Source organism: Eretmochelys imbricata, chromosome 6 (genome assembly GCF_965152235.1).
Source record: "Eretmochelys imbricata isolate rEreImb1 chromosome 6, rEreImb1.hap1, whole genome shotgun sequence".
Taxonomy (NCBI): Eukaryota; Metazoa; Chordata; order Testudines; family Cheloniidae; genus Eretmochelys; species Eretmochelys imbricata.
Genome location: NC_135577.1, coordinates 72,941,894 through 72,953,951, shown reverse-complemented (window position 1 = coordinate 72,953,951; position 12,058 = coordinate 72,941,894). Strand labels below are relative to the sequence as shown.

At 43.6% G+C, this 12,058-nt stretch overlaps 1 protein-coding gene across 2 annotated transcripts in view; it reads left to right on the top strand.

Annotated features, from left to right (window-relative positions):
* Positions 1 to 1,116: 1,116 nt before the first annotated feature.
* BAHD1 (bromo adjacent homology domain containing 1) overlaps positions 1,117 to 12,058 on the top strand; it is a 68,975-nt gene continuing 58,033 nt past the window's right edge. Inside the window, exon 1 of one of the 2 annotated variants that reach the window (XM_077818891.1) lies at positions 1,117 to 1,444. The gene's annotated coding sequence lies outside the window, so the exon portion shown is untranslated. Of the gene's footprint in view, positions 1,536 to 12,058 lie in introns of both variants that reach the window. The other variant, XM_077818892.1, reaches the window with a different exon arrangement.

Here is a 12,058-nt window from a genome sequence, read left to right as displayed (position 1 = left end):
AGACCACCTTTTGGGAATCTGATTTAAGGTACAAGTGTTGATGTGATCTCCTCCTCTATTTCAAGTCTGCCTGACTGTAGGTTAATACAGCAATTGTTAGTAAGTTTTAAACTCGGCTGGCTTCTGTAATATCCAGGTGGGGAAGGTAGGATTAGTTTAAAATGTAGACCATATTCCCAGATCACCAACTGCCAAGCAAAGGTCTTTGCAGAGTGCACAGGGGGGTCGTCTGGCTGGGGAGGAAGTAGTGGAGGTTGACTGACAAGTTGAGTCAATGACCTGGATATGGCAGTTGTGCAGGGGGAGTAGACTCAACTGAAGGCTCCATGGAATGGCAGTGACCTGGTTATACACACTCTGGGATGGGAAAGGAATGAGGGAGCAGCAGAGAGCTCCTCCAAGGCAAGGGAAGTGCTGGACGGTGGGAGACTGGCTCTGGAAGCTCAGTGAGGGGCTGGAGATCGTGGTGTAGAGTCACAAGGGAGGAGAGTGGGTGGCAGGCTGGCGCAGCGACTAGGCTAGGGATGGTTTTCAGTGGGTCAGGCATGAGTCTGGTTTCTGTGGGATGGGGAGGGGCAAACGACTGGGGGAGACGGTTTGGACTGGAAAGAGGGCGCAGCAGCGCGCGAGTGGGGGTGGGACACGATGTAGGGCGCTTGTAGGCAGGTTGGGATGGGAACGGGGGTGTGGTAGGGGGATGCTGAGGGGCAGGGGACGAGGCTCTAGGGGAATACAGGGAGGAATGGGGTGCAGGGGGGATACAGGAGGGGTGTGGGATGAGGAAGGGATCCTAGAGGGGTGGCAGGCAGCCGGGCTGGGTCAGGGGCTCGCCCAACGATGCTCCGCGGGGGATGCCGAGGCTCGTGTGGAGCTGGCCCCTCCCCCGCCCTGGGGCGGTGGTGGCCATGCCGTGGCTGCTGGGAGCCTCCTGCGCTGGGACCCGGTTGTGGTGGGGGGGCGCTTGGCCCGGCTCGGGCGGGTGGCTGGAGCGGGGATTGGCTAGCAGCGGCCCGTGTGATTGGCGGCCGCGGAGAAGCGGCCTGGTGGGGAGGGCGCTGATTGGCTGCGGACGAGGAAGCAGGAAGGAGGACGGAGGGGCTTGCTGCTTTCGGGGAGTTCGAGCCGAGCGGCAGCGGCGGAGGAGCCTCTTGTCCCAGTCGTAGCGGCCGCCTGCTCCCGGCCTGTGTGCGCTGGGCGGCCGCGGCGGGCGTGAGGAGCCTGATCGCGGCGCCCCGGGGGGCCGCCCCCATCCCCATCCCGCAGCCGGGAGGCTCCGGAGGAGGGGGAGGCGGCGGCGGCGGCGCTGACGCAGCAGCGTGGAGCCCGGGACTCGGGCGCCCCAGGGGGGGGTCCAGCTGCTGGATTCCATCCCGGCCGGGGCCTCCGGCTGCCCTGGGCCCCGACGGGCCGGGCCGGCCACGGAGCAGCGCGGGAGAGCGCGGCGGTGAGTCCCACGCGATGGTGCTCGGGGCTCCGCCCGCCCCGGGATCCCGCACGGCGGAGGCTGTGGCGCTCGGCTGGCTCCGTCTCCCCGGGTAACTTCCATTGCGGAGCGGGGTGATGGGAACAGGTGCCGCCGAAGGGTGGGGATGCAGCTCCCGCCGCCCCCGAGGCGGTTCCTGCGGGACGCCCCTGCCTAGGGCGCCGGGTCGGGTCGGGAAGACGAGGAACTTTCCGCCCGGATCTGGCTGGGAAGGAGGGGGCTGGTTTACTCCAGCGGGTATCCGAGCCCCCTCTCCCGGGGGAGTCCTCTGCCCGATGTGGGCGGGCGGCCAGTGCTCGGCGGCATGAGCTGACAGATAATGTGGGGCTGGGGCGGCGGAGCCTCTTCTCCCCACCCCCCAGATCTCCGCATGGGCCCCCGCTCCCCTTCGCGTGTGCTCGGGGTGGGAGATCCGGCTGCGTCGGCCTCCCAGAGCTCAGCCAGCCACTGTAAGGAGCTGCCCATTAGGACACTCGCTCTCCCCTGAGCTCGCGAAGCGGGGGCGGGCGGGTCTGTAACCCTTAGGCTGGGAGATGGGGTGCGATCTGACCGCAAAGGGCATCCTGCTCCAGGCTGGCACTTAGGCGAGCTGAAGGACATAGTGGGTTGTTTCCATTTTACCCCGCCCATCACCCTGTTGTCTGAGCGGCTTCCCTTTCCACAGAAAGTAGAGGAAATGGCCTTTGTGGCAGGTGGGTTGAGCTCGGGTTGAGAGTCCCCGGTATCTATCATCAGTGCCATATCATATCTGTGACCAGGCCGTTTTGCTCTGGGATTAGTTTTAGGTTTAAAGTTATGTAATAAAACAATTAACTTACAAACTCCAAGTGATTTGGAGAAGGGCATGTGATGAGCTCAGGGGGAAGCACACAAATGGGGTTTGTGCTCGTTGGCCAGCTATCTTTTTCCCTTTCCTCTGTCTCTCTAAAGTCATAAGAATATTCTACAATTTGCTAATTCTGAGTGTGTTACAAAATCTACACAGACTTCTTTTTTGGGGGAAAAAAATCTGAGACGGATGTCCTTATTAAAATGGCTCTAAAGGACAAAGACAAACAGAATGCTTGATTCCTAGATGTTGGGCAACTTGACAGGCAATTTAAAACAGGGGAAAAAAACTGGAGAAGTGACTAAGCATTACATACAGCCTTAAAGGGAAAAATGTTTGAAAATGAATCTTGATGGATTTTCTCTGGAAACGGCAAGAAACAGAATCACTTGATATTGATTCAAGTGGAGTGTGTTAGCAAGGGGGGAAAACATAAACTTACGTTTTTGTATCTCCTGTGGTGCATGTGTTTGAAGCAACACCATGTTAAGAAAAATGGAGAAGGAATTTTGTTAGGGTAGTGGACTTCACACAGAGAATGAAAACAAGGTGTCATCTATCTCCCCCTTCAGAGAAAGGTTATCTTAATATAATTCCAGGGCGAAATGCCAAGTTTGGATTTGTGAGTACATTAGATGTAACACCTAAATAGATGGAGAGCAGACTGTATATGCTCACTATATCATTTCTTATGCAAGTATAAAGGCTTTTAGTGTTTCATTATAGTGTTTATTTTCAAGTATTTTTAAAGTAAGATATAGGGCACGAAATCTGTTTTATAGTTGAACAGAAGTTTGAAAGGTGTATATATAATGGTAGGTATTTAGCTTGTGTGGCTTTTGTGAGCAGATTGCTCTTATGGGTATGCCAGAAATTTAGAATAACTGTACTAAGAATAAATGTTCATTAAGCAGATAAGTTCTCAAACTTTCTCATGGTGTAGATCATGTGTTAATAGAGTGACTGGACTGTTCCTTTGTTTTGAATTAATTATGTCTGGCAACTAAAGCAATAGTTTACCTACAGTAGTAATATTAGAGTATTTATTGCAATTAACTGGCTTTACTGTAATAAGGGTTTGTTCTGTTTGGGGTATATGTGGATTAAATCCACCATTTCCATTGCTCTTCACTTTAAACATTCCTCCTCTTCCCCTACACATGCTGCCTATTTGCATGGTTCCCATCCTCCTGGATATTCTCTCTCCTGTTGGTGGCTCTCATTGCTGAGAGAAGCTTGTTTCTTTTGTGTAGCAGTGCCTTCTAATAGAGGCAGCTTCACTGGCTCCTTCTTTCCAGCTGCTTCTGCAAGACACAGGAGCCAGCGCCATGTGACTGGCCAGATCTCTGTAGACTAGCAAGTGCTCTCTGGACTATGATTTGAGAACCAGTGAGCTGGATAAACGAAGATGCTAAAATCCCAGCATATTCCTGTTACAACCTGTGACTTTCTACTGTGCATCATGGCTACCCAATCTCTCTTATAAAATATTGCTTGGTTTTTTGTTTTTTTTTTAAAGACAACTTTGAAAATGTTAAATTTAGAACTTATTTTGCCTTTATGGTACGTCTTTCTAAAGAGACAGTAGCCTGCAAACAGGATTTTTTTTTAAGAATACAGCTTATTCTTCTTTCACATAGGAAGTTATATTCATCAGGAGCAGATGAACTTTTAAGAAAACATTTCTGGGCAGTTGGTACTACAGTTAAGTGACCTATCCATCAGTCTGTCACAATTAGAATATGATAATTCCACACTGCTACTACTAAGCAGAGCTCAGTGCATTCTGTGATTCTGTGGCTGCAAAACTGCTCCAGAATCTGAGCTTTCATTTTTAAAAACGTAAGTTTCTCACCCTTATGGTTGTGAAGCAAACCTTCCGAATGTGATGCACTGTACTATGCATTTCCTTTGAAATCTAATTATAACTAAAATGCCGGCATTAACTAGTTCACTGCTGATCATTTTAGCAGAAATATCCAGCTGCTAATGTGACTATCCCACAATTTGAAATCATTCCCCACACTTTCTCAAGTGCCAAATACCCCAACTGTCCCCTGCTGAGCTGCCAAAAACTTCAGATTCCTTGACAACTTCTAAGAGGGAGTTTTGCAACTTCAATACAAAACTATGTTAAACTAATTTTAATTTAGTCAGATTAAACACCTGGAATGTTGCATTAATTGTTTGTATTCATTTTCATATTTAATTGAGTAAATCCCTCCATTTTTAAATGGCGCTGAAGCAGCCTCCATTTCCAGGCTGCTGTATTATGAGTGCTGCAGAATCTGGGGTCCTTGATGCAGAATTTAGGTTGACCTCACTGATAAGGTATACATTATAGATGTACAATTTAGTTTAAAGACCCAGAACTACTGTTGAGGGAAGAATAATTTACTGTGGAACTCCATGTGTGGGATCTGGATGATCCAGTTTATCTACTGAAACAGTTATGCTGAACAATACAGTGCCGTTGCCTTAGTAAAATACTTTTGTGCCATGATGGATTTTGTCATTTTGAGAAATCGACAATTATAAGCAGTGACTAAAATCGTCCCACACTTACTTTAGCATTTGGCTTGGTTGAATCTGTAGTTGATGTTGAAATCTGACACATTTGAATATTGGGCTCAAATCTTGGAAAAAAATATGACTTAGCCCTCTTCAGACTTTTGGCATTAATGTACATATGCATTTTTTATATAGCAGCATTGTGGGCTGATAATACTGGATTTCTAGCTGGAATTTGGTTACTTTCAAAGCCTCTGAGGTTGTGCATCACTGCATTTAAAATGGCTTACAGTAACTTTTTAAAAAAATGTAATTTTTGTCACCTTCGGGTCTCCTCTTTGATATCTTTATACTACCTTTATTCATTTTCATCATTGGTTGAAACTACTGGATTCATTTAGTGTTATGTCTTAGCAATAATTGTCATTGTGCAGTGAGTGTGTATTGTGAGCAGCTATTCTTGTGCTTGTGCAGTACATGGTTATTTTACTGAGATAGTGATGAATAATTATTTGGGAAATGTATACTCCTCCTTCAGACATTGACCTGATATACTTCATTATTGAAACCAAGCTCTTAACAGCAGACCTATCCAAAATAAACAATTCTAAAAAATCATTAGAAATCCTAGGCAAACATAGGCATGCAGTTACACTCTGTCATTAAACTCAGGCCACCAGAAAACTAGTATATTTATTGCTGATTATCAGACTTAATACATCAGAACTTTATGAGATTCATCAAAAATGTCCAAATATATTACACACCCACACACAGTTCCAGACAAATTTTTGCCCCATCTAATATTCACCGAGCCACCACAAAACACACATGGGGGGCGGGGGGGGGGGGAGAACGGGGGAATATACACACAAAAATCACCATGGAGAGAGAACTCACTTCCCAATTAATTGATCAAACTAATTAAAAGTCTCAAGTATCTTCCCTGTGAATAATCAAATGAAAACAGAAGTTCAGAAAAATGGTAAAGTTAATTTTTCTGTAGTATGCTTCCAAGTTAACGCACCTCAACAAACATTGAAACAAGAAAAAAACCCAAATGCTTAAAATACACATTCTACATTTTATACCACAGAATATGCCATGGTCAGGGATAATATTGTATATGACTATTAGGGAAATGTTGGTAAAACTCTTTTTTGGAATTTCCCTCTACATTCCATGGGATTTCTGAAGGGCTTTTTCTTCTTTGCCATACTCCTTAAATGTCATTCGGCATCAAGGCAATTTATTGCTCACAGCAAGTAAATTGGCTATGATTCACTAATGCCAGTCTAGTACGTATCTTTGGATATTTCCCCAAACTGCTATGTGTGTGGAACATATTAAAACCTTGGTTTTAGGTGGCATCTGTGGTAGAATGCTGTGTAAGCAGTTCTTTATAAAGAATGTAAATAGCAAAACATGATTTAGATTGTAAACGCTCTTGAGGCAGGGAATATCTTAGAATGTGCATGATGCCTAACACCATGAGTTGCCTTTCTTAACTGGGGCAAAAACATGCTATTTACAGATGTATAAATACACAAACAATAGCACCTGATCTGTACCTAGTCTGTACGTGCTAATATAAAAGTTAAATCATAGTGGTCTTCGCTACTTAAGTTCATGTTGTGGATCCTGAATATTGAATACATACTGTTGAATAAATATAAATTTGAAATTGGGGGCAGGGGGGCTTGAAAACAAATTTCTTTATAAATATTACTCATGCCACCTTTTTTTGTTAAGATTTAAATAAAGATAGATTTTTTTAGTGTTGTGTTTTTTGGACAAAATAGTTAATTTCACTTTTCGGTCTTCCTGCACTAGCACAAGAATGCAATGTTTGGGTCACAAACACTTCAGCGGAATGTCTCGGTTACTGTTTTTTCTTTAAATAACTCTTCCATTGGCATAGTAACAAAATACTCTTATTTTAAGAAAGATTTTAAATGAAACCAAAATTGAGTCTTTATTGATTTGACAGTGTCCAAATAGAAAAGTGTCAAATTAAATCTAGTTAGTTTCAAAATGATTTTGGGTTTTACACCTGCCTTCTGTCCCTTTGCCAATTATTGTAATTTTTACAATCCCATTTTCCTATTGCTGTGTGGGTAACCCGCCAGCAGGGGAAACAGTATAAAGGGAAAAGAGTGAAACTGAGTCAAACTACCAAACAAACTTCCACTCAATCTCAGTTGTAGCCACACTGTAAGTTTTAAAAGTCCATGTAGACTTATACTTTAAATTGATGTCCCTTTAAAGGTTTTGTAATGAAACTCCATGAACAAGGGTAGGTGTTCTGCGTCACACAAATTTACTTAAATTGGGGCTCTTGAAATGAGGAAAAGCTTTGATGGGTAAAACTAATTCTACTGCTTGTGTGTCCAGCTAATCACTTATTTACATTTAATATTCTGTGAAACTTTGATAAAAGACTACACTGTTTTAGCTAAAACTCTTGAGCTTAAGCAGCACATGCAGATCTCTCTTCAAATTTTCTGTGAGCCCTTTTCTAAGAGCCCTAAGACAAGTTACACCGCCTTACTTGTATAATTTGCCTTTGTAGCTGCTGGAAGGGTGAATGTTTTTCTGGCAGCAAATAGGTATGGAATGTCAGGACACATAATGTGCCATAGGTCCAACTGCCCTAAACAAGTGCGCTTGTCTGTAGCTAGTATGTCATTAGCAGTGAAGTGCAGCTAATAAACACCTATTAAGATGAAAAGGTAGAAACATATTTTTAAACTCTGTGTCAGGATGCAGATACATCATGGCAGCAGTGCTTCCAGAGACTTACATTTTAAGGTTGTTGTGATTGACAGGGCTAGAAACTTCACTTTCGTAATACGCTTTTCGCAGCTATGAGTGAACAGCTTAACACTGGGGGAAAAATAATTGTGCTATTTTTACCTCTAGATTTCATTAAGCTGGTCAGTTTCACTCTTGCTGTTAACTGGTTCTATTCATTTTCATTTTCTGGTTCTTCTACACTAAAGCTAATGCAAGGCTGTTTGGTTCCAAAACACTTCAGGGAAGTTTTTTTAACCATGTGTGCTTCAGTACCATTTACTGATAAGTACACTGTTAAATGTTCAGTTATAATCATAGGCAGACACACAATTAAGTTCGAACAGGTAAATGTTGTGAAAATGGCAGTTAAAACAGATTATTGGCATGGTTTTTAGTATTGCCTGGTACCATGCATATGTTTGATACACCAACTCTCTCAGCATATTACAGTGTTGTAATATTCTTATACATGACTGGTGTTGGGAAGGACTGGTACATAAATCCGATGTCTTGGGGCTTGTATATGTTGTCTCTCTATACACTAGTAGGAAAGACTAAACAATGCTACACCAAATACTTGCATATACACCTGAGTGTAAGGAAAAATGCTTCACTGCATTTTAATGTGGGATAGATGCACATGTTCATAGAAATTGCTCTCTATACAAGTAAGCACCTGGATGGCTAAAGTGGAATGATTTTTTTTATTGAAATAAATGGGATTTATTACAGCATCTTATTTCTGAATGTGGTCCATTATCGCTCTAGTTCAGGGCTATCAGTTCTAACGTTAACTTGGGCTGTGACTTTGTTCCTTGTTTTAGCCACAACTTAATTATGTGGTTTTCCTTTGTGAGCCAATTATGGTGATGTTTCCTTCTATCCATTGTTAGAGTATTTATTCAAAATATTGCCTAAAATGTGCAGGGGTGGAAGCATGCATCTCCTGAACAAAGTAGGCTGGATTTTTATCAAGTAATATCTCAAAGGTTTTTGTGAATTCTTATGTATGTGTGACTTAGTATATTTTAATTTATCTAAAGTTTTCTTTGAAACTAAAATTGTAGACATTAAGTTATATTAAACAGTTTTTCTTCACAAATGTATCTTAGTTTAAATCTTGTTCTTTAAACAAGAATTTAGAGCTGTAGAGACAAAGGTAGACCCTAAGCGTGCTGGCTTTCTATTATTGCAGAATGTGGCCCTGAATGCCTTACTGAAAAGTGTTCCTTAAATTGTCCCCTAGTACAGCACAGGTATATAGTGTCTCTTATACAGACTGTATCTTCAAGTGATTGTAGAATACCTATAAATAAAACAATTTAACTGCAAAGGAGAAGAAACTAAGTGTTCTAGGCAAGGGAGAAAGATTAGTCTCAGTTCAACTGAGTTTGATATGAAGTGGGGTTATATAGAAAGAGCTCCGCAGAAGTCCTTCCACCAGCAGCTGCAAAATTATGTGACTGGACTGAACGGGCAGGCTAGTGCTAGAAGTAGAGAAGGGAACAGAATGAAAGATAAGTTTTGCGAGATGAATCAAGTCTGTGGAGAGCCTTAAAAACAAAGGGCAACTTGAAGTAGATCCTGAAATGAATGGGGAGTCAGTGAAGCTCTCTGAGATTGGCCGTGATATGGCCACCCTTTATTGTAGGTGCCCAAAGTCTGACAAACTGGGATTTGGGGAGACTGTAAAGAGGGGAGGGAGTTTAAATATTTGAGGTGAGAGGAACTGAATATCTCAACAGAGGTAAAACTGAAGCATTGGGGTAGGCAGGCAATGCTGCAAAAGTGTCAGTGAGCAGATATACACGTGTAAGGAGAAAGTTCATACTCAAGGATGGAGCCAAGTTTATGGACAATGGAAGCAAATCACCAGCTAAGGAGAGAGGAGGGGGTTTCTTTGATGTTTCTCCTGTTGCCCAGGTGAACTACAAAGCATTTTAAGAAAAGGTTGGCGGTAGGAAGGTAAGTATTGTCAGGAATAAAGATTGTTTAATAGAATGGTGGGCAGCAGCAGACTCTTAAAGTTGAGGAAGGTATCTGAGGAAAAGAAGTTGAGGACTGTAGTAATGTAGGGAACAACAGAAGAATGATGAAATCAAACACAAAGGAGTTAGCGGAGAAGGGAGGTTTCTTAAGGGACTGGTTATTCTAGGGGACAAGAGAGGTGAGAAAATAGTTATGAATTAGGGCAGACAAGGATTACCAGCATTAGAAATAACTTCAGAGCATAATAGCCTGTGCCACGGCTGCCCATGCTGCTGTGGCTACACTACTGTTCTTAATGTGCTAGCTCAGATTATGCATATGCAAGCTGGGAATCACATCCCCGTCTCATAGTGTAGAAGTAGCCCTATATGCATGGTGCTGTGGAGAGCTTTTCTCAGGTTGTGAGATATAAATACTGTACCAGTGCTACCAAGGGTATTGAAAATAACTTTAGAGCATAACCGCAGTTATTTCTAATGACTGTTGAACAAGTCTCACAGCATGCAGTGTAATGTACCAACGCTGACCCACAATCCACAACTGCAATGCTGTCCTGTCTCTGTAGCCATTAGGAGACCTTAGAAGTAGCTTTCTTTACAAGAATGCCCTCAGGACTGCAGTCTAATTTCCACGCATTTCCAGAGATGCTGGTAATCTTTTGTTCCCTCTTCAGAATATCTCCTCCCCTCCCAGCCTTTTCCCCCAGCCAGCCAGAAGCGAGGAATCTGATTCCTTCTTTCAATTTAAGATTGCCCAGGTTTGACATTGTCTGCCCTAATTCATAACTGTTTTCTCATCACCCTTGTCCCCTGGAATAACCAGTCCTTGAGTGTGTCCTTGGGGTGGACAGGGGCAATAGCGGCACAGGCTGCCCATGCCACTGCAGCTACAGTACTGTGTTTTTAGTGCACTCGTTCAGATAAGAGCTAATGTGAGTCTGTGAATGAGAGCTGGGAATCATCCCCCCAGATGTAGCCTTAATTTACACAAGCTCTCCTGCCTGAAGCTACTAACCAAGATTAAGAACTGTCCTGTCCTTACCTTAAAAACACCCACACAACCGTAAAACCTTAGTGGGAATTTTGAAGGTGCCTGTGGTCTTGCTATCTGTATAAAAAGTTAGCAGGGATTTTGGGGTTTATGATGCTAAGCTCACATAGCCACTGTGGTATAATAGATCTCTTGCCCTACTTGCTGGGGTAGGGGGGCCATGGGCATGGCTGCTTGCTTTTTTTTTTTTTTTTTTTTCCTTTTAATAGATAATGTGAACTTCTCCCAAGTCTTACTGTTTTCTGAATTCCATGCACTGGCCTATTCAAAACTCCATCCGTCCACCACTAAGTGGACGTGAATCCAGTTTAACCTGCATATGTTTCCAAGGTAACCATCAGAGGCAATTGCAGAAATGGACCATAGAGAGGAAGGAAAGTGAATACACACAAGCATTTCTACTGTCTCAGTACTTGAGCATTATTAAAATCTAGTTAACAGCAGTAACCCTAATAAAACAGTATAGTAGGTGACAGTGAGATGGTCTTTCTTTGATGGGCCTGCATTCTGCTTAGATGAAATCTATTCAATTAAAAAAAGAATTAAAATAGCTTCAAGTACTGCCCCTGCCTCTAAGGCCATTTGCCTATTTTTATGGTCTTACAATCACACTTTTGTATTTAAGACTTTTTCCACTTTGGCTCTATGGAAGATCCACACAAACTTGGGAAAACAGTGAAACTGATTAAATATATGAAGTAACCAATGTAGGAGTTTTTTTTTCTTTTTTTGGTACTTGTAATAGTCAATGAAAGATTTCTTTAGGTTGGCAGCATCCTTTTAAACCATTGAGCCGAAAGATAGTAGCTTGCTGCTACTGCACATTATCGTGTGTATATGTGCTGCTTTGGAAAGTTACTGAGCATGTGGTACAGAATCAGGTATCCCATAACCCAGGGGTTCTCAATCTTTTTCTTTCTGAGGCCCCCCCAACATGCTATTTAAAAACTCCACGGCCCACCTGTGGCACAACAATTGGCTTTCTGCATATAAAAGCCAGGGCCTGCATTAGGGGTTAGCAAGCAGGGCAATTGCTTGTGGGGGGCCCCCATGAAGCTAAACTGTTAGGGCTTTGGCTTCAGCCCTGCATGGTGAGGCGCAAGGCCTTGAGCTTCCGCCCTGAATGGTGGGGCTTCAGCTTTCTGACCTGTGCCCCCAGCGAGTCTAATGTTGGACCTGCTTGGCAGACCCCCTGAAATCTGCTCGCGGCCCCCCGGGGGGCCCCCGGACTCCTAGTTGAGAACCGCTGCCATAACCAATAGAAGATGCATCAAGGGCAGTATTTTATACACAGACTTGAGGATTTCCTGCTGCATACTGGCTGAAAGACTAAACTTACTTCATTGATACAGAAGGTAGGGAAGAGCTGCTAATGAGGTCCACAGGCTGCTCCCTGGTGA